Source organism: Phyllostomus discolor, chromosome 3, assembly GCF_004126475.2.
Source record: "Phyllostomus discolor isolate MPI-MPIP mPhyDis1 chromosome 3, mPhyDis1.pri.v3, whole genome shotgun sequence".
Classification (NCBI taxonomy): Eukaryota; Metazoa; Chordata; class Mammalia; order Chiroptera; family Phyllostomidae; genus Phyllostomus; species Phyllostomus discolor.
Window position 1 is genome coordinate 24,277,018 of NC_040905.2, and position 21,696 is coordinate 24,298,713.

Sequence of the window (21,696 nt, forward strand, 5' to 3'; positions counted from 1 at the left end):
GATTTTTTTCATTTTTTCTTTTCTTTTTAATTTTTTTACAGCATCCTGTTCTCATTTTGTCAATGGACTATATTCTCACACCTCTCTAAGAATGTTAAGCTTAAAGTTGGTTTGGAAGATTTCCTTTATATTTTTTATCTCTCCAGGTTGCTTTAATTTTCTGCTTTCTTGTTTAGATCTCTATCTTCCTTAGATGTCTGCTCATGATTGGTTGTTTTCTTATGATTCACAGTGGAGGAATAAAATGGTACTTCTATGTGGGTGTACATCCCAATGAATGTGTGGATGCAGCTTGTCGACCTGGAATGTCATTGTGGAGTGATCTTGGCAGGACTTTTGTTGAGAAACTACTAATTCAGTAAATTTACATATTTGCTCTTTCCATTTTTCACAATTATGTATAAAGCATAAGTACATGTGTTCTGTATTCTATATAAGTACTATATATAGTGTCATCATAGATGTTTCATGTGTATGCTTTATTGGATTAAGATAGTTCCCTTCAATTTCTGTGGTGTTTTGTTTTGTTTTTGTAATCATAAATGTATGTTGAACTTTGTCACAATTTCAGCACATATATAGACAATACTGTATGTTTTACTTCATATTTATAAATGTAGCATCTTACATTTAATGATTTTTACATGTTAAAACAATCTTATGTTTCTGCAATAAACTCCACTTGATTGTAATAAAGATTTCATTTGTTGACATTGCTGGATGGACTGGTAACTTTTTCAGTTTTTGAGTCTAAGTTATACAGAGAGATTGGACTAAAATTTGTTTCTCTGTAATGCTGCTATCAGGTTTTGATATTAGGGATACACCGGCCTTATAAAAGAAATGAGGAGTGTTCTTTATCTTCTATTTTCTTAAATAATTTGCATGAGAGAAAAATTACTTCTCTCTTAAATATTTTATAGAATTAATCAGTGAAATCATATGAGCCTGGCAACTTTTTAGAATTATTTTTAATTAAAATTTCAATTTCTTTAATACACATAGAGCTACAAAATTTTTCTATTTCTCCTTGAATTTTTTGAAAATTTTTCCATTTTATCTAAGTTGTTGAATTTATTTGCACAAAGTTATTCATAATGCTTTATTATTTTTATATTGCTTATAAGGCTAGTAGTGAGGAATCCTCTTTCATTCTTGATAGTGGTCATTTTGAGTTTTCTCTGTTTATTTTGTGGGAGCTTGGGGGCCTAGGTTGTGAATATACCTAGGGGATTACAACTGTTATTATTTTTCAAATAAAATTTATTGATTTGCCTCATTGTTATTTCTTTATGTTTCTATACTTATGTTTATTATTTCTTTTCTTCTATGACTTTCACTATTTTTTAAGAATATTTTTCTTTTTTATAGCTTCTTTTTATAGTTCCTCAAACATAAGTGCTCATTGACATGAATTTTCCTCTAGGTGGTGCTTTGGCTACATCTCATAGATTTTGATGTGTTATGTTTAAAAACCATTTAATTCAAAATATTTTTAATTTGTTCCTTAAACTATTAGTTATCTGAGAATGTGCTGCTTATTTTCCAACATTTGATGATTTTCTGTATATATTTTATTATTGATTGCTAACTTAATTCTCATATGTTAAGAATAGCATACTTTGTATACCATCCTTAAATATTTATCAAGATATGTTTTATAGCCCTGGGTGGTGTGGCTCAGCGTACTGAGTTCCAGCCCGTGAACCAAAAGGTCACCAGTTTGATTCTTGCCAGGGCATATGCCTGGGTTGCAGGTCAGGTCCCCAGTTGGGGCCTGTGAGAGGCGAGAGGCAATTGATTGATGTTTCTCTCCCACACTGATGTTTCTCTTCCTCTCTTTCTCCCTTCCTTCCCCTCTCTCTGAAAATAAATAAATAAAATCTTTTTTTAATGATATGCTTTATAGGCACTTGATACATATTCCATGTGTATTTGGAAAGAATGTATATTCTAGAGTGTTGAGAATAATGTTCTAGATACTTGTGTTTGAGGTATCAAAATTTTTCAATCAATCTGAATGCTTTTTTTGTAATATGTGTTTTATTTATTATTAAGAATGTAGTGAGGAATGTAGTCCTCAATTATTATTGTATTCTTTTTGATTTCTTAGTTCTATAATTTTTACTTTATGTATTTTGAAGCACATGTATACATTTAGTATTGTTTTATGTCCTTGATGATTTGTCTCTTTTATCACTATCAATCTTCTTTACTTTCAGTAATACATCTTGCTTTGAAGTCTACTTTGTGTGATGATATATGGTACATTACCTGTCATGCTTAAAATCTCATGGTATATCATTTTGCATTCAATCTGTCTGTTTATATTTGTTGAGAATCTCTTATAAATAGCATCTGGTTAGATATCGCTTTTTAAATTTTGCCTGATAATCTGTCTTCTATATAGAAATTTTTAGCAGATGTAGATGTAACACAATTATTGATAAAGCTGTGTTTAATTCTGTAATCTTGCTATATGTTTTCTAGTCATTCCTTCTTTTTGTATTATGGTTTTATATTTTTATTTCATTATTTCTTTTGGATTTATCAAATGTTTTTCAATATTATCTTCTATTTCCTCTATTGGCTTTTTAGTGATACATACATTTTAATATATATATAATATATATTTTAGTGATTTTTAGTGATTGCTTCAGGAATCATATTATTTATGCATCTTTAACTTAGTAACCTTGAATTAATATTTTATAACTTCCCCCATAATTGCAAGTCTCACAATAGAAAAATGCCACTTAAACTTTTACTGATTTTTGTGCTATTATTGTTAAATATTTTATTTCTACATATCACAAACTCCTCAAAATGCTGTTAATGTTTTCACTGTAAAAGGTTAATTGATTTTAAAAGAATTTGGGTTGTTTGGTATTTAAACTATGTGTAGTGAAAGACAAATACCATATGATATCACTTGTAAGTGCAATCTAATGAACAAAATAAACTATGAACAAAAGAGAAACAGAAGCATGGACATGTGGAACAGATTGACAGCTGTCAGAGGGGAAAGGGGAGGGGAGGACTGGATGAAAGAAGGTGAAGGGATCAGCCAAAGAACCTACATGCAGAACTCACAGAAAAGACAACAGTTTGGTGATGAGCTGAGCGGTGACAGCTGGATAGAGGGGGGCAAAGGGGGGAAATGGGGGCAACTCTAATAGTGTAAACAATAAAACTAAAGTTTAAAATGAGGTAAATAAATAAATAAAGTAACTGTGGTGAATATATTAGAAGAAAACCAATATTATTCTAATTAAATTGAAATTTTAAGTCAACAATATTTTTTTTTCTCTTTTAACAAACACAATCTTAATCCAGAAGTAATAGCGACAAAGCAGAATAACCTGGGTGTAGATTCACGTGTCATCATTTTGACAATTTGGTCTCTCGCACATGCTGATTCTTAGGATATTGCCTTTACTGCAGAATGTTGAGTTTATACCAAATTTAGATAAATGTTCTGTTCCTAAATTTGATTTTAATGCAGTGTGTGATCCGTTCCTTCCTTGTTTCCTGTCAGCTTTTTGGCCCCATTTCAATGCCTCCTGCACACACTAGGGGGCAGAGCTAAACTGGTGGTGAGAACCCAGATCCTGAGCTTTCTGGTCTGCAAGATCAGGTTTCATCCTTGATGTACTACAATCATTTCTTATGTACAATGTTTTTCTTTTTCATTGAATCATATTTGTCTATCAGAAACAGTTTAGTAATAAGATAAAGCCTGTGCCTCAGAGACAAATGGTCAGTCTCGATGTACAGGGTCATTCTTGTTCTTGAACATTTCTCATTTAAATGTTATCTAAATCTCACCCACTGTTCTTGCTCTCTGAGAAGAATTGAGCACCTGAGTAAAACACAGTGACTTTTTCAATAATATAAGCAATTAATGAGAATGAAAACCTCAGTTCTTCTCTGACCAAAGAAGGATAAAATTCAAAAGAGACAAGACCTCAAAATAAGCTTGAGAGTTGCAATCAGAACTAAACATGCTGACTTCTCAAACACTGCCAATGACTTCTCAAATATGCCCCTGTTTCTCAAAGACACATTCTTCACATATCTCCCTCCTCTCGGTGTCCCACAGGCATTTCAGGAAAGAAGAGTTTGGTCATCTTGATCCATCCTAAGCACCAAATATATGATCATAGAAGAACTGAAGGAACCTTCCTTTTCTGCTTTAAAATATCCTTCCTGCACTTGTCAAAGAGGTAAACGTTACCAGGAAGAACACATTTTTCTTTGATATTTATTGCTGACACCTAAAATGCTAATATCCACAGGAGAAAGAATTCACTAGCTTCAATTTACATAGGGAAAAGTGGGTGAAATAAAATCCCTCTCTCAGTCCCTGTTTTGAAAAGCTGAGAGGCTGGGAGGCTGAGAGGAAAGTCCCCCCTGCCCAGGGGACATGGAGCAAGAAACCACGAAAATAGGAAACAACACAGATATAGAAATGGGTTGATGCCATCACAGCTTATTTATGTCACAATTTAACCTTGGGGACAACCTACTAAGCAGGCTGCTTTATCTGTCATTTAATTTAGGCCTCCTTTTGAGCAAATATTTCATTGAAAATTGGCACAGAAATGTGATCTGTCTGATGTTTGACTTGATAGCAAAAACTGATGTTTCCTCCTCTCAATTCATGTAAGTTTTTTTGTTAGGTATAAGTAATTTGACTTATAAAGCAATTATTTTTTTTCAATTGTGAAGATCATATAGCGTATACAAATATAATAAACATATCACTAAAAATTAAGACTATACATATATAAAAGCATGTCATACTATATCCTGTATTTTGTAATTTTGAACATATTCCCTTTGTTTAATTAAAATTGTGTTTTCACTTGGGTAACAATCTCAAAACAGTTAATATTCTGTTATTAACTCAGGGGTGCTATTAGAAAGCCAACCTCCTAATTTCATGTTCCGGGGGGGAAAGCTGAAAATCAACAGTACCTTTAAAAATGGAGTAAATGAAGCATAAATGAAGAAAGTGCCCGGAGAAAATTTGAATGGAACTAAAAATCAGGGGTCCTGGCTTCTGAGTTCCAATTATCTATTAGTTAACAAAGGTTATTTCCTGTCCCATTCTGTATCTTAAAATGTAACCTTAAGGAAAAGTTTCACAATTACCAGATTCTTTCAGAATGTTTAATTTTAACATTAAAAATCCATCTAACCACTTAAAAAGAAAAGCAAGCCGATTACATGGGTCCATGTGCCAGGAAAATGACATTAATGTGTACTTTTTGCTGGTTATTTTAGGAAGGTCTCATTTGATATAAAATAATTTATAGGTCACATTCTTTAGATTTCTAATATTTGGTCCTTAATAGCATCTTTTCCCTTCCTTCCATAGCAAAACGAGCTGCTCTCTCCTAATTCTTCCAACTCATATAGTAATAACCATTCTAACATTGAGATTATAGATATATTCAGTTAAAGCATTTGAGGACAGAATACAGACAGGACATGAGACATTAAGAATTCATCAAAAGCAATTCCTGTTTTCAAGACCCCTGCACTTACCATTGTCATTTACTCCTCACGTGTGTCATCATCCTGAGGCCAGCAGACAAAGGGTCATAGCCCCAAGTTACCGTGAAGCAGATGTGGTACAGAGAAACTGAGTGACCGATCTGAGTTCACAGGGCTGGTGAAAGAGCCCGGGCGTCAGCTTGTGTTCTCTAACTTTATTATAAAAATATTAATACAACTAATATCAATTAAGTTCTTACTGTAAGACAAACACGATTCTAGACACTTTCCATGTGTTATCACACCGCATCCTCAAACCAACCCCATTATTTTTGTCCCCCTCTTAAATAATAAGGAAACAGAGGTGTGGGGCATTGACGTGACAGTGAGTGGTAAAGACAGGGTTTGCTTCTCATGGTTGGACCATGCTGTTCACTGAAACATTTTTACTCATGAATACTGCAAAAAAAAAAATTGCTTTCTTTCTTTTTCCCAGATAATCTGTTCTCTCTACATCCAGGCTATCGTGAAGTGTTGGAGGTTGTCAGTCATGGGCTTTGATTTATCTTCCTTTTCTTTTTCTCACTTCACTTATTTGGGGACGGAGTCCCTGGCATTGGGAAACAGAAGGCTGGACTTCCAGATCCAGCCGCAGCCAAGCTGCCTTGGCTGGGTCATCTGAACCCCGTCAGGCCTCCATTTTCTCTGAGGTAAAGCTCCAGTTTGCTCTAAGGGACAGAGCTAAAACTGGTGATTTATGAAATCTCTTTCCATTCTCACATACACAGAGTTATGCTTTGGGGATCCACCCTTTCTATATTTCCGAGAAAGGTCATTTGTTTAACTGTGCTGCGGTAATGTGCAACTGTAAGAGCTGTACGATTACTGTACCAAGCAGGACTATGGAATGGACCTGACTGCATAAAAGCTCACTGAGCACCTAACCAAAACTATTTCTGAAGAACAAATGCGTACGACAATTGACAATACTCTGACCATAAGTTATCCATTCCCAAAATGGAGAAAAGAAGAACATCAATAAGATGCCATTAGATAAGACTTTCACAATATAACTTGGTTTTAATGAATTCCAGAATCACGTCTGAAAATAACAAAATTTACTTCTATTATCTGAACTGCAAACTTATTTCTGATGTTCAGCGCATGGTTGAGGTAATAATGTAGGCTGTTATGAAAGGGCAGTGAAAAAAGCCATGTGTTTATTAAATAATTGAAAATTAAATCTATTCTTAGTTATTTCATCTTTCACAAGGGTACTGTAAGAAATAGAACAGGTTAAAACTAGTTTCTATTGATTAAACTCTTCTTACTACAGCAATTTTTACATAGGAGACACTGCATATATTAAAAGCAGGAGTTTGGAAATAGAAGAACTAGTTAGAAATTCTAGCATTCTAATTACTTCTCCTTGGGCAAGTTCCTTAGTTTTTCTCAGTCTTCTTTTTTAAAAATAGATTTTATTCATTTATTTTTAGAAAGAAGGAAAGGGAGGGAGAAAGGGGAGAGAAACATCAATCAGTTGCCTCTTGCACACACCCCAAACCAGGAGCCAAAGCCACAACCTGAGCATGTGCCCTGACCAGGTATTGAACCTGGACCAATGCCCAACCAACTGAGCCACACCAGTCTGTGCTTCAGTTTTCTTGTTGGTAGTATGTGATACCTGTCTTGTCTCCTTCACAAGATGCAGTTCTGGGCTAACTTATATTTACTTTATATATTTGGCCCCTGAGAGATCTTACTAAGTTTCATGCTTTTAAATGCCATCTATCCACTCACAACTCAAAACTTATTCTCCCACCTGGAGTTTTCTCTGTCCTTCAAACACATATATCTGACTCTGTGTTTAACATCTCCACTTGATGTCTACTAGATGTCTCAAACTTAAAAAACCACATTTCTGATTCAAGCCCTTCTCCTCTTCCTGGAATATTCTTTATTTTAATAAATAGTAACTATAGTTACTTAGACCCCAAAACCTTTTTTCACACCTCACATTTCATCCATCAGCAAATCCTATTGGTTCTACCATCAAAATACATTCAGAATCCAAACACTTCTCACCATTCCGTTTTTAGCTCTCTGGTGTGAGCCATCAACCCCTCCTATGCAGCTCATTGCATGAGTCTGCCCGTCGGTCTGCCTGACTTCATCCTTGCCAGCTGCATTGGTTTCCTGGGCTGTCATGACGAGGTACCACCAACCAAATGGCTTGAAACAATGGAAATTCATTGTCTCACAGTTCTGGAGACCATCCAGCCCAAAATCAAGGTGCTGGCAGGGCCAGGCTCCCTCTGAGGCTCTGGGTAGAAGCCTTCCTTGCCTCTTCCTAGCTTCCTGTGGTTGTCTGCAGTGCTTGGTCCTGCTTGGCTTGCAGCTGCATTGCTCCCATCTCTGCCTCTGTCCTCACATGATGTTCTCTCTCTGTGTGTCTGTGTCCACATTTTCCTCTTTTTATAAAATACTAGTCATGAAAAAATAAATAAAATACTAGTCATATTAGATCGAACCCAAGAGGACTCAGGATGTTATCTTAACTTGATTATATCTTCAAGGACCCTATTTTCAAATAAGGTCATATCACAGGTACTAGGGGTCGATATTAAATATATCTTTTGGTAGGGGAGGCTGACACGATTCAACCCATAACACCAACCTTCAGAATATCCTGAATCCGTCAATCAAGTGATCTCCCTGTCACCAGACTGTTTAATCTCCATAGGTCTAGTCATCATAATACACTGTCTGTTTACCTCTTTATATGTTTTCTTCCCTTGGCTACAAGAACATGGGCATCATCCATTTTTATTCACTTAAATATAATAATCCCTCAATAAATATGTGTTGAATATGTAAATAAATACACTTGGACAATTGTAAAGTGGGAATTTGTTAAAGTTCTCCAGCTTAGGGAAAGTCATGTCAACAAGTAACCATTAAAATCCTTTATAAATTTGCCCAACTGATCAATGACAACCTTCCTCTATAAACACACTTTTGTATGTCAACCAATCACCATAAGCTCCTCCCTTCTGAAAAAAAATGTAGCCAATCAGAGATGGACTCATTCTAATATCCACATCCTTAAGTTCCCAACAATCACACTTGTGTGGATGACATTAACCCACTCACATCTCTGAAAGTCACCAATCTCTGAAGGACAAACTCTCTCTGACCAGCATAGCTCTTACGATAAGCAATGTGACTTCTTATTTCAGATACTGAATAGGGTGGGGGGTGTCTCATCATTCTTTGCCAAAATGTACATAGGAGAAAAATATATATAAGAAACCTGAAGAAAACATGAGTCCTTATAAATGTCATTTAATATTAGCATTATGTCAATATTGTGCCTTAAGAATTACTAATTATTAGAGAAAACCAGACACCTTATTAATAACACAAGTGGGCTGGTTATGCATTTATTTAGTTTTTAATTTCATCTACAACTTATATATTCCAAGTTTATACTTACCACAATAGTAAGTTCTATCATGTGTCTGTTTTGGTTTTTTACCACTGAGGCACATGCCCTTGAGAAAAAAATATTCTTTTTAATACTATTATTGAGTGGCTGCTGAGTCCCAGCTGCTGGGCTAAGTGCAATCTCTCTCTCAGGAAGCTCAGAGTCGCTGGAGGAAACAGACATTAGACTGATGACGTGATGCATCTGTGTGCTCACACTGTGTGCTGAGTGAGTACAGAGTGCAGTGAGCGGGGGTGTTGGGAGCCTGGACCGAATGGAGAGGCAGGGAAGCCGACCCTGGGATGTGACACAAGAGGAGTTTGCCCAATGAACATGCTTCTTTAGTTTACCAAAGCCCTTTGTTGTGGACTATTTATTCTGACACTTATGCTGGACTTCAAGAGCAAATTTTCTCACTTTATAAGCAGCTGACTCAAAGAAAAGGTAAGCAGGTAAAGGCAAGCAACAAGACGCTAAAGTAGATGCAAGCCCTCCAATGTCACTCTCAGTGTGTTTTCCACATGCCCAACTACCTCAGCTTGTCACTATAACTAAAGAATAACATACATCACTCATAACCTGCTACTGACTTGAATTTTTTATTGCATACACTTCACACAGTATGTGAATAAAACACACATGTACAAATGTGTGTGTACGGTAGCCGCCCCAACAAGACGTAGCCATGGCCGAATCCCCAGGCCCTGTGAATGCTACTTTCTGTGGGAAAAGAGTCTCTGCAGATGTAACCAGGTTAATCATCTTGAGGTGAGGAGGGCATCCTGGATTCTCCAGCTGGGCCTTAAATACTTGTCCAAAGACAAGTAACCTCACAGAGACACACGGAGGAAAAGACGGTGAGGAGGAGGAGAGATAGAACCATAGAGACACAGGTTGAAATGATGAGGCCACAAGCCAAGACACACTTGAACCGTTAGAAGCTAGAAGGGGCAGAGAAGAGAACCTCCCCCGGAGCCCCGGGAGTGAGCAGGGCTCTGCCGATTTGTGAGTTCTGGCCTCTGGAACCACGGAGTGAATTCCCATCGTCTCAGGCCGCCAGTCTGCAGTGATGTGTCACTGCAGCCCTGGGAAACAAATATGTATTTGTCTCTTCAAGTAATGCTGACAGGTTTCAAACTGGCAGTAGATACCAACCCGAGTGGCTGTAACTGCACTTATTCATCCTTTTGTGTTTTTATTTACAACGTCAAAATAATATTATGTGATATATAATAACCACTATTAATATTAGTTACATATTTATTAAGCAGCAACTCCTCCAAGTACTTTATATCTTTAAAGTCATCTATTTCTCAAGTCAATGCTATGGACTAGGGGCTCTTATCAAGCCAGTTGTTTTTTTTTTTTCAGATAATTATACTGAAGCTCGGTTTATTCCCCCATGATTTCACAGTCAGCATGTGATGGAAATGGCATTTGAACTGAGATTTTACTCCAGTCTGTTCCTACTACACCACAGTGCCTCCTTAGAAAGGGATCCGTTGTTTAACGCCTCCCATTACTTTTCATTAATAATGGGGACGGGGCCTCTCAGGTTCAACCAGTTTCTTCTCTTTCTCTCCATCTTTTCTTCTTCTCCCACTCCTTCTCCTTTTCTTTGTCTCCCTTCCTTCCTCCCTCCTTTGAGTTCTCGCCAGCTGTAGGAACCCATGTCTCCTGACACTGTGCCCAGTTGAAATAGTCAGAGCTCCAATCACAAGAAACTGGCAGGTTTGATACGGTCCCAAACTGCTGAGTCCTCTAAGGGCTCAGGATTGGGCTTTGTGGAGGAGATTTCCTGGAAGAAATGTCACATCCATTATTTTCAGTTTTAGCTTTGGAAAGGTTGCCTGGAGAATGTCACCGAACACCAAATTTAACCTTTCAGTGATATTTGATATGAGAATAAATGAAACAGTCTATAAAGCTGGGACCTCCCTAAAATAAAGATGTTAAATAAATCCAGCAAATGTGCTGGAGCTATTTGGGAGTATTCATGGCTAACTTAATAGGTTGGAAACAAAGTGTTCAACTGTTCCAGCTACACAATTCACTGCTATCATATAGTTGCTGAATTTGAATTTCTGGATGGAATAAACCTAGCTAAAAAGTAGTTGGAAAGGGTTTTTAGGTGACTTAAAAATGACCCCTGACCTTAAAAGGGCTGGCATAAAATGCCTGGGAAACTCTCACACTTTTTTGGGAAATCGGCTCAAGGGTGACTCCCCTTCCAGAAAGCCCTCCCCACCTCTCTGCATGCCCTCCCAGGGATGGGTTATGGGGCTGTTCCTGGGGTTACCTGATGATCTCATTGGATGCAAGTGTTTTGTTCTTCGGTCTCTCTTCCCTGACTGACTGCAAGTTTCTCAAGGAAGGGGTGGCTCCATGTCTCTGCCTAAGGCGGTCCTCCCGTGAGTGTTTCAGAAAGGTGTGCTACTCCTGCACCTCCCAAACCTACGCTAGGGCCGGGGACTGACTTACAGGTGAGCAGGGCCGTGTGTTCCATGGAATAAACAAGATCTAGTGTTGTTTCTCATGCGCTTTCCCAGCCCTCCATTTGGAGAGGAAAACAGGTGAAAGTGGAAGTTGGAGAAAAGAAAAATGAAAACAAATATCATTGTAAATAATATGATGAACACTGCCTGGAGCCCTCTTAAACTTCTATTTAACGCTACCCCTGACTGATGATTTCCTATTGACTTAAGGAGTCCTTAAGTTCTCTTCCCAAGACCAGAGGGCTTAGGAATATTCTACCACTCACCACTGACTAGAGTACTAGAGTGGCTGCTCTGAACACAGACTGAAACGTACGTTAGAGAGATGCCCATCAAGTGAGCTGACCCTGAGAACACCTTTATGGGAAATCTGATTTTTCCAGAGAAAATGCTAACATACCAGGTAGCAGAGTACAAATTAGGATTCAGTGTATGGCACAAACTCACTGGAACTCAAGGACCCCATTCCATTCCACACATTTCAAAAGCATTGTTCAAAAACATCAGAAATATCATTTTGGGGATTACAAATGACTTTTAGCAAGTACAAAAATTTGTAAATCCAAAATCCACAAATAATGAGGATTCACTGTATATGCAAAGTATTTTTGCAGAGTTTTAATTTCTATTGAGTTTTTCAGAAATGTAAAAGCTATGCAAAGAATGTATATGCATGTATGCACAGTCCTTGGTCATAAGCAACAACGTGGTGAAGGCCAAGGGTGGGCGGGGGCTGAGTGGAGGGAGACAAAGAAGTGGGGGAAAAGATGGGGTGGCATCTGTAATACTGTCAACAATAAAAAATAAATGATTTTTTAAAATAAAATAAAATAAAATAAATGAAACCTTTGACATACCTATGTTTATTCCTTCCAGATCCACTCATTCATTGGCTTGATGCTGAGATTGATTAAGCATCTTCCATATAACAATACTGTGGTGGCTCCTAAGGGTTTCAAGGAAAACTAATTTCTGTAGAACCATGAATTATGTAAAACCACAGGACACCCATGTGCTTGCTTGGAAGATATGATGAAAAAAGTAAATAAAAGAAAAATCAGCAATTCCAAAAAAGAAAGAAATGTGAAAGCTATGGAAACCAAGGGAAACCTGTGCATTGGCTTGGAACTTTACCAAAAATCAGTGTTTTGAAATTCACATTACTGAAGGCAGCACTGCCCATGATACTGAGAACAACACACCGCTGTCACTCCGCATTTGCAGCTCTCTGTGTGAGCACAAGCAAATGTTTGTTTCTTTATGTTGTCCAGCACAGCTATCAACAAGCATTTCACTAGTAAAATACATAGAATATTGGTATAAGTTAGTGTTCTTTCAAGATCATAAAACACAATTCACTTGGTTACTACATGCCTGTCATCTTATTTCTATTTTGCATAGGGTGTTTTTCTATGAAGGAGGACCCCAAAACACCTGCGATTATTTCTGGAGGGCAGGATTCTTGTAGTACCGGCTTCTCTGGCTAGGTAAGTGTTCTAGGAACCCATCTGTGTCTGTCTACTAGCAGGCATTGTTGTGAGAGGCTGCATTCAGTTTCAGTGAATTGTTTTGAAGACTTTTTCAACATGTTTGCCCATTTCATGATGGGTGATTTACAACTCCACCTGCCCACACTGCACTGAGTGGTCAGCAGTTTTTGACTAAAACCGGCATGACCCCATCCCCCACCCTCCCTATTCATCTGCTCTCTCCCCAAGTGACTTTTTTTCATTTCCCTGGATGAAAAAGTCCTCAGAAGGAAACACTTTGCTGACGTGGAAGAAGTGAAACAAAAAATAGCAGAAGGACTAACAGGCATCAAAAACTGATGAGCTCAAAAACAGTTTTGAACAGTGGAAGAAATGTCTCAATAGTCGTATTGCATCAAATGGAGAATACTTGAAAGAAGATTGAAGTTTAAACATGTAAGAATAAATGCACAATTTTTTATAAATAAATTCCAGTTTTTTGGAGCTCCCTTCTATTTTTTAAACATAAACATTAGTAGTTGTCTTTATAGTCAAAACCTAATTTAGTTTACCTAAAATTTTCTGCTCACTGATTATTGTTTTGCTTTGGACCCCACTTTTTTCTCTGATTCACCTTATTCCCTTCATTGGTTCTTTCATGGAGAACTATGACAGTCCCACTCTAGGCGTTTGGAAATGTCTTTATTTAACCCTCATACATAAACTATATCTTAATGAAGTGTAACATTCCAAATCAAAACCTATTTTCACTCAGCATTCTGAAGCTATCATTCAATTATCTTTCCTCACATATTTTTATTATTAAGAAAATTGCTGCCAGTCTCTTGCTCATTTATAAATAATCTCTATCTTCTGTCCAATAATTTTTAAGGTTTTAAGCTTACTGCTTTTCCTTTGGTTGTTTTTAAGATTTCCTCCTGATATCTATTTTGATGTGTCTGGTGTGGATTGATTTTTCTTTATCCTGCTCAGCACTCATGTTACACATGAAATCTGAGGGCTCGTATAGTTTCTTCATTTCTGGAAGTCTCTTTGACCTTTTATTGTCAGACAGAGATTCTTCATCATTCTCTCTTCCTCCCTCCCTCCATCTCCATCTCCATCTCCATCTCTATCCCCTCTTATTTGCTTCTGGGTTTTTTGGAACTTCAGCTGGACCTATGTTGCATCCTCTCTTATTCATGCCTACTGTATTAGCCAGTGTTCTCCAGAAAAACAAAACCAAGAAGAGACAAACAGATAGGAATTTATTTTAAGGAATTCACTCAGAGGCTAATGGGAGATGGCAGGTCTAAAACCTAGGCAGGCCAGCTAGCTGGAAACTGAAGTAAGAGTGGATGTTGCCATCTTAAGTCAGAATTGTTTCTTCTGTTCGATTTGAGGAGGAATTTATTTGTTTGTTTGTTAGTTTGGTTGGTTGGTTGGTTGTTTAGTTTTTCTCTCTGACTCTGAGCTTACCCTCTCCCATCAAACAGTTTTGCCTCCTTACAGTTAGATATTTAGGGTTCTGTCCCAAGGTGATATTAAGCACATTATTGTCTCTGTCCCAGAGTCAGCGGTGACTTGGCCCATGTCCTGCTGGTGTGACAGAGTCTGCCTTTCTTTCATTCCCTAAGAAGTGGGTCACAAACAAAAACGTGTCACAGCTTCTCACTTACTTTAAAGCAGTAAATGGTGAAAGTCACACGGCCCGCACAGAGCAGTTTATTTTCCATTAATACGGGAGCAAAACATTCAAGCACCTTTACACATTCATTTACTTGGCGTTAACAACTCTGTCCAATTTTAGCTCTGTGAGTCCCATGGTGTCACTTAGTTTAGTTAAGCTTCAGTCTAGATATGCAGAACTCGACTTCAGGTTGTAGCTATGACATTTATTTTTCTATTTTTAATTGATACATATACATACATATATATATATATATAAATTCCATACACACACACACACACATATATAAAGTCCAGCCATTGTTAATATAACAAAAACGTTTATGCAATATCGATGTAACCTGGCAGCCAAGGGGAGTGGCCTAGAATGCACAAGTTTGAGCAATGATGATTTCACTGTACTAGTTAGTGGGGGTGGTAGGTGACATTGGGTGAGTATGTATGTGTACTGTGTGGCTGTCACATTCAAAATGACTCAGCGAATAAAGCAACAAAACTACATCAAATTTTGCATTAAGCCTGAACATTCCTCTGCGGAAATTAAAAGACTTTCGGGGATGATGCAATGAGTTCAGCACAAATAAAAGTGTGGCACAAACAATTCAAAGGTGGTCAAGGATCTGTTGAAAGTGATCCATGTTCTGGAAGGCCTACAACAAGCAGAACACTTGAGAATGTTGAATATGTACAGTATGTAATCAACAAAAATCTTTGACGTCAAAGATCTTTGCCTACTTTGTGAAGTGCCTACTTTGATGTCACTGTAAGAGAACTGAGGCATCATTGTCCTTTGTTCAATGTTTCTTCTATCTTGTATCTTCTTCAATAAATGTCTCTATTTTTAATAGTGCATGGCTGGATACTTTCTGGACAGACCTCATATATAGTCGGTCATTGTTCTGTTTGAAGAAGAGTAAAGCATCTCAAACTACACATACCTCCTGTACCACCTTGGCAAATTTGCTCATAACAAATTTATTAAAATGCTAATTTGGTCACTATATTTTTCATCATAGCTAGTTTAATATCTTTGAGCTATTAAGAAACTGAACCACATTTTCTAAAGTAGGAAAGTTTATTGAAACAATACGTGAGCAACTTAAGATGCAGTTAGCAAATAGCCTTTATGGAGAGCTGGATGCTATTCATGAAACCAAACCCAGACCAGCATCCCAACCATAACACTCCTACCCACCACTTTCTTCACGGCATCCTGCTTTCTCTGTCTTCTGTGACCTCTCTAATTGCTTTTCTCTTTGCTTACTGCTCTACTCCAAGGTTTTTGCCAGTTCATAGCTTCTGCTGCCTCACTGCTTTCTACTCGTATCCCACTGTCTATGCCTGTCTCAAATTTTATTTTACTCTACTATCTATTGCGATCTTTCTTATCTTGCTTTTAAATTTCTCCAAAGAGAAGATTTTATTGGCTTGTTAAAGTTACCACCAACAGGAGCCAAGCGCCCCTGCTGGGTGGAGCTCTCATGCAGAACCACATTCTAACCATCTCATCTTTCTCAGGCCCAGACATGGTCCCTGGTCCCATCAGTAGTAGCCAGATCTACAGGTTCCATGATCTGAAGCATGGCAATCTAAATATAAAACAGCCTCTTGTTCCTTTGCTCAGAAGGGGACAGTGTATGTGCCAGGCACTTGGAAAAGAATAAACTATGCAGTGCAGAGCTGGTCTAAGTCTTTTCCGTCCCCAGCCCCAAGCATCTACAATTATCTTCAGGGTAATTGAGGGTTCTTTGCAAATATCATTATAAGATTGCTTTTATCTATTAGTAAATCCTCATTTTGTGGGTAGTATTTTTCTTGTGAAATTATAGCCTTGGAAAATGTGCATTTCTTAATACTGCAAAATACACATAAGAATTCCTCAAAATCATGAATACTGACTCCAAAGAGATAAGCACAATTCTGAGAAATGAAAAATTAAGGTAATATTGTGCCTGGATAGCTCTTCGAATACTCTTTAAACACATATTCTAAAGCAAGTCTCACTTTCTTGATGTTATTTTAAATTATTTTATCTGCTGGTAGTTATTTATGGGTTTAAATTTAACAAATATGAAGTCCATCTAACAAGCCATCTGTGCTTTTAATGGGCCACTCTACCAAAAGCGAACAGTTGCTCCAGATAGCTTGTGCAAACCCTATGCCAGCAAATGAACAAATTGCCACATTTAAGGACCTATTTTTTGAATCTCTAATCAAAAGGCAAAGACTATTACAGGCCATTCATATTGCATTTGAATTCTACTTTCTGATTAAACATACCATGTGTGTAAAAGAAGGCAATATAACATTGGTTACTCTGCTAGAAACTCTCTCAACTTCCAAATTTATTTTCATTAATTTTGTTCCCTACATGGTGGGGTGGCAAGAGAGGCAAATCCCATCTGTTCTCTCTACTGGGACCAGAGAATCTTTAATTCATATTCCATATCTGGCTTTTGGCTCAAATTCAGGTTGGTAAAACCCATGTGGAAAAAGGCCCAGAGGATCTAAATGGTGCCTGAAAGCACTTAGAAGGCCTGTCTATGCCACACAGGGAGAGAAGTGTTTCTGGTAATATGGTTGACTAGGTATTAAAACAAGTTTTTCCATGCAAAATAATTAAAAATTCTAATTAAAACAAAAAAATTACATCTTCCTAAAAGTGTTGATGAGCTGTAAGATAGTAAGACGATCTGAGGCCAAAACCCAAGCCAAAGTTGGAAACTATAACAGAAGTGTGTGTGTTTTAGTTCCTCTGGCCTGAGGGCATTTGCCAAAGTGGGAACTTGAGAGGTGATTTTCAAGTTCTCATTAGGACATGAGGAACAGAGACAGAGTGGGTGGTCTAATAACAAGCCTTCTCCTCGTAAAGCTAGGACCCCATAGAATTCCACTTTCAGTTTAAGGATTAACTGAAAAAAAATTTATCGCTGTCCTCACTGAAGACTGCAAGGAGAGTGGCTTTGTTGCTCTCCTAATGCGAAAAACAGAGGAAAGGGGTGAGAGCAATGGTAATGACAAGCTAATTTTTGAAAAATTTTTGCCCAAATTCACATAAGTAATTTCAAGCCACTCATTTAGTTTAAAAAGCATCCAGATTGGGATGGCTCCCAGGAACCTGGAAAATTCTATCTGGAGGAACTGGCCTTCTGGCCTAACATTTTCCATGAGTAATTCTCCAAGGAAGAAGGAACCATGAACAATATCCAAGAGTTCAGAGTAAAAATTAAAGTCCAGGCTTGAAACATAAAGGAAACTACAAAGTATGACAAGGTACACTTGTGCAAGAAGAAAATAAAGCTTTTAGATAGGCATATAAAATATAATTGAGAGTCAAAAGTCAGTGGACAGGTTTAATAGCACTTTAGACCCAGCTGAGGAGACATGGAGATTAGAGAGGTTATATCTGGAAATTTCAGCCATTATCACTTGAAATATTGCCTGTGCTCCAATATCCCTTCTTTCCTAGAACTCTAAAGATAAGGTTTTCATAACTAATAAATATTCACTAAGATGCAAACATTCAGAGTTCCAGAGAGATGACAGAGGATGGAACACAGGCAATATTTGAAGTTTTTCCAAAAATGGTGACAGGTCAAAGCACAGTTTCAAGGAACCAAACAAACCCCAAGCAAGCCAAATAAAAATAAATTGGTACCTAGATACAACACAATGCAACTGAAGAACTTTACAGACAAAGCATAATCCTCTTTTTCTATTTAAAAATTATAAATTATTTATTTCTGGATTTTTTTCATTTAATATTTCCAGACTGTAGTTGATCATGAGTAACTGAAACCAGCAAAAGGGAAACCACAGATAAGCAAAACAAAGTATAATCCTAATAGAAGCACAAAGACAACGTACAAGCGTAGAAACATCATTCAGATTGACAGATGACTTCTGAACAGCAACACTGGAAGCCAGAATAGAGTGGTATGAGACATTGATATAATTGAGTTTCAGTTATTTGTTACTGGGAAACCACCTCAAAACTGACCAGTTTAAAACAACAATGATCATTCACTGGTGTAAGAATTTGTAGTTTGGGTGGGGTGTGGTGGGAATGTCTCACCTCTGTTTCATGGAGCATCAGACAAGGGGTATCAACTGAGGGCTTAAAGATTGAACCACAGTGTGGCTCATTTACATGGAAGGCAAATTCTTCTGATGTGTGCCGGCCTCTATGCAGGTGACTTGGGCTTCTGTGCAGTATGGTGTTGAGTTTCAAAAGCTATCATCCCAAGAGAACAAAGTAGAAATACATGAAATTTTTTATGACCTACCCTGAAAAGCCATATGATATTTCTTCCACTATGTTCTAGTGGTCAATTATATCCCAAAACACCACACAGATGCAAGGAAAGCAGGCAGCCTCTACCTCCAATGGAAGAGTGGCAAGTTTCCATAGGAGCATGTAGGATGAGAGACACTTTTTCAGCAATCTTTGAAACTTTCAATTTGCCAGAACCTTCATCTGGCACAGCAATTCATATCCCTCCCACACACAATATGTATATTCAGTTCTTCTCCCAAGGCTTCAAATTTCATCCCACAGCAAAGGGCTTAGACTTGAGGTTCAGAATATTGTCTCCTAAATCATATTCAAATGTGGATGTGGCTTCTCAAGCATAGTTCCCCAGGTATAGCTTTTAAGAATCATTCTTTTCTGTATAAAAACTTATGAACGAAAGAGAAAAGATATCTCACCATACACACACACCCAGCATACAATGGTGACACAGGCATAGCATAACCATGTTAGACATCCCGGTTCAAAACTGTCACAAGAGTGCTCAGTGACGCATAGTAATCCTAAAAGCCAGCTAGTCATGTGCTGTCATTTGCTTAATTAGTGTAAACCCTATTCCTGGGGGGTATCCCCCAAAGTTCTTGGCTCCTTCTCCTGAGTCATCTTTCTTTTTCTATTAAAAGTGACCATGTATGAAGCTGGATGGTTTTCTCCTCCTAATTAATAGAAATTTTATGGTAAAAAGCTTCTTTTTTATTTTGTAGTATGTCTGGGTTTCTTTATTCCCCTCTGAAAGTATTTGTTTTAGAAAATTCTCTTAAAACCACTGTGGGTTTCTTAAATCAATCTTACTGAGGTTCTCTCTACTAGACAAAAGCCACAACCACAAAATTCTTCAGGATAAATCTTTCTACCTCTCTTTGAGGGTAATGCTGGGCAATTCCCTTCAGATTTGTATAAGCCCTCTTGTTCAGTAGGGAGCATCTGTGACACAGGCGTGCCCTCAATGTCCTGTGAGGTGTTAAGAATATAGAATGATTCCAAAAGATATGGCATTAGATTTTTACGATGTCTGTTCAAGAGACCTTACAATTCCACCTTGAGTTTGTCTGTGTCTGAGGCTCTTTCTCACTTTGAGAGTTGTTTGGGGTCCAAAAAAGCTGGAGAAGGCCTGACTCCATTATATTTAACAGTTCAGATCCTTAGCTCATCTCTGCCCTCTTGCATTTTGTCATAAACAACAACAGGAAGAAGTTTCAGTACTGTACCTGGGAATCTTGTTACTTAAACCTTTGTGTTCCTTAGGTATGTTTACTATGTTCCTTACTAAAGCAAATGACAGTGTTGCAGAACCCTTCACCACTAATTATGAAGGATTTCCTTTCCTCCAACTTCCAATAACATTTTTTCTCATTCCTTCAAGCCCTCACTGACAGCCTCCCTCTGGACTCTTGCTAACATTCTCCTTGAGGTCTTTTAGGCTCTTGCTAACGGTCTCCTTAAAGTCCTTCCAGCTTTTGTCTTTTCCTCAGTCCCAAAACCAACGTCAAATATTTCAGTTTTTAATGGAAGCACTCCATGCCAAGAAACTAAATATGTTGCAGTTTGCTATTGTTGTATAACCAACTCAAAACTTAGGAGCTCAAAACCTCGTAATTCGTTTTACTCATGAAGTTGATATTCAGTTATGACTTGACAGGGATGGCTTGTCTCTGTTCCACACAGAACAGAGACCTAAGTGGGGGATGGATGTAGGATCCAGTTTCACGACAGTTTATTCTGAGCCTGGGGGGTTGATGCTGGTTATCAGTTGGTGACTCAGGCGGGACTGTGGGCCAGGGGGCCAGGGTATTAGTTCCCTGTGTGAGCCTCTCCCTGGACTGCCAGGGCTTCCTCACAATGTGGTGGTTGTATTTCGAGATCTAACATCCCAAGAAAGTCAGGTGAAAGTGTGTGGATATTTTATGGTAGAAATACATGTTGTCATTTCTGCCATACACTATTGGAAAAGGGAGTCATGAAAAAAACCCTATACTAATGAGAAGAAAACATAAACTCCACCTCATGATAGGAGGCACTTTGCAAAATAAAATCTACCACACGGCTCGAAGACAATAGGTGTAGATGTAGATATACGAATATAAACATAGCCATAAATATAGATATATTAGAGAGATCTCATATCTATATCCATATCTATAGCTATACAGATAGATTATCTTAAAAGCAGCCCAAAGAAAAAAAGATATGTTAATTGTAAAGGAGCAGTAGTTAGACTGACGACTTCAGAAGAGCATCAGTAGAAGCTGTAAACAGAGTGGCATGACACTTTAATACAATGGATCATTTTTACAACGTCTGCTTTTTTCCACCACCCACTCCCTACTAGCCTTGCACTGTGTTATAATCACAAATAAGCATTAGATTGAGCTTCATAGGACTTTATTCTGCCACAGATAGCAATTTGGCAGAGCGTCACTGCCTCATATGGTCGTCCCGACATTCAGCTACCTTCCCTCCACCGTGTTCTGACACCCCCGGGGGTACTCTCACTGGTCTGTGTGGACGAAGCTGGGAAGCTTCTGTGACAACAGTCCAGCCAGAAAACAGGGGAAAGAGTAGAGATAAGAGTCCATGTCCAACATTTCTGTCCAGACTTGGCTGTGGCACACGTCTCTTCTCACACTTGGTTTCTCAGGAACTTGGTAAAATGAGCACAAAAACTAGAAGGAAGCGTGAGCATAAAACTGGCTAGGGAGCCCAGGGCCCAGTTAAAACTCTGGGACTGTGGAGGGAAGTGAG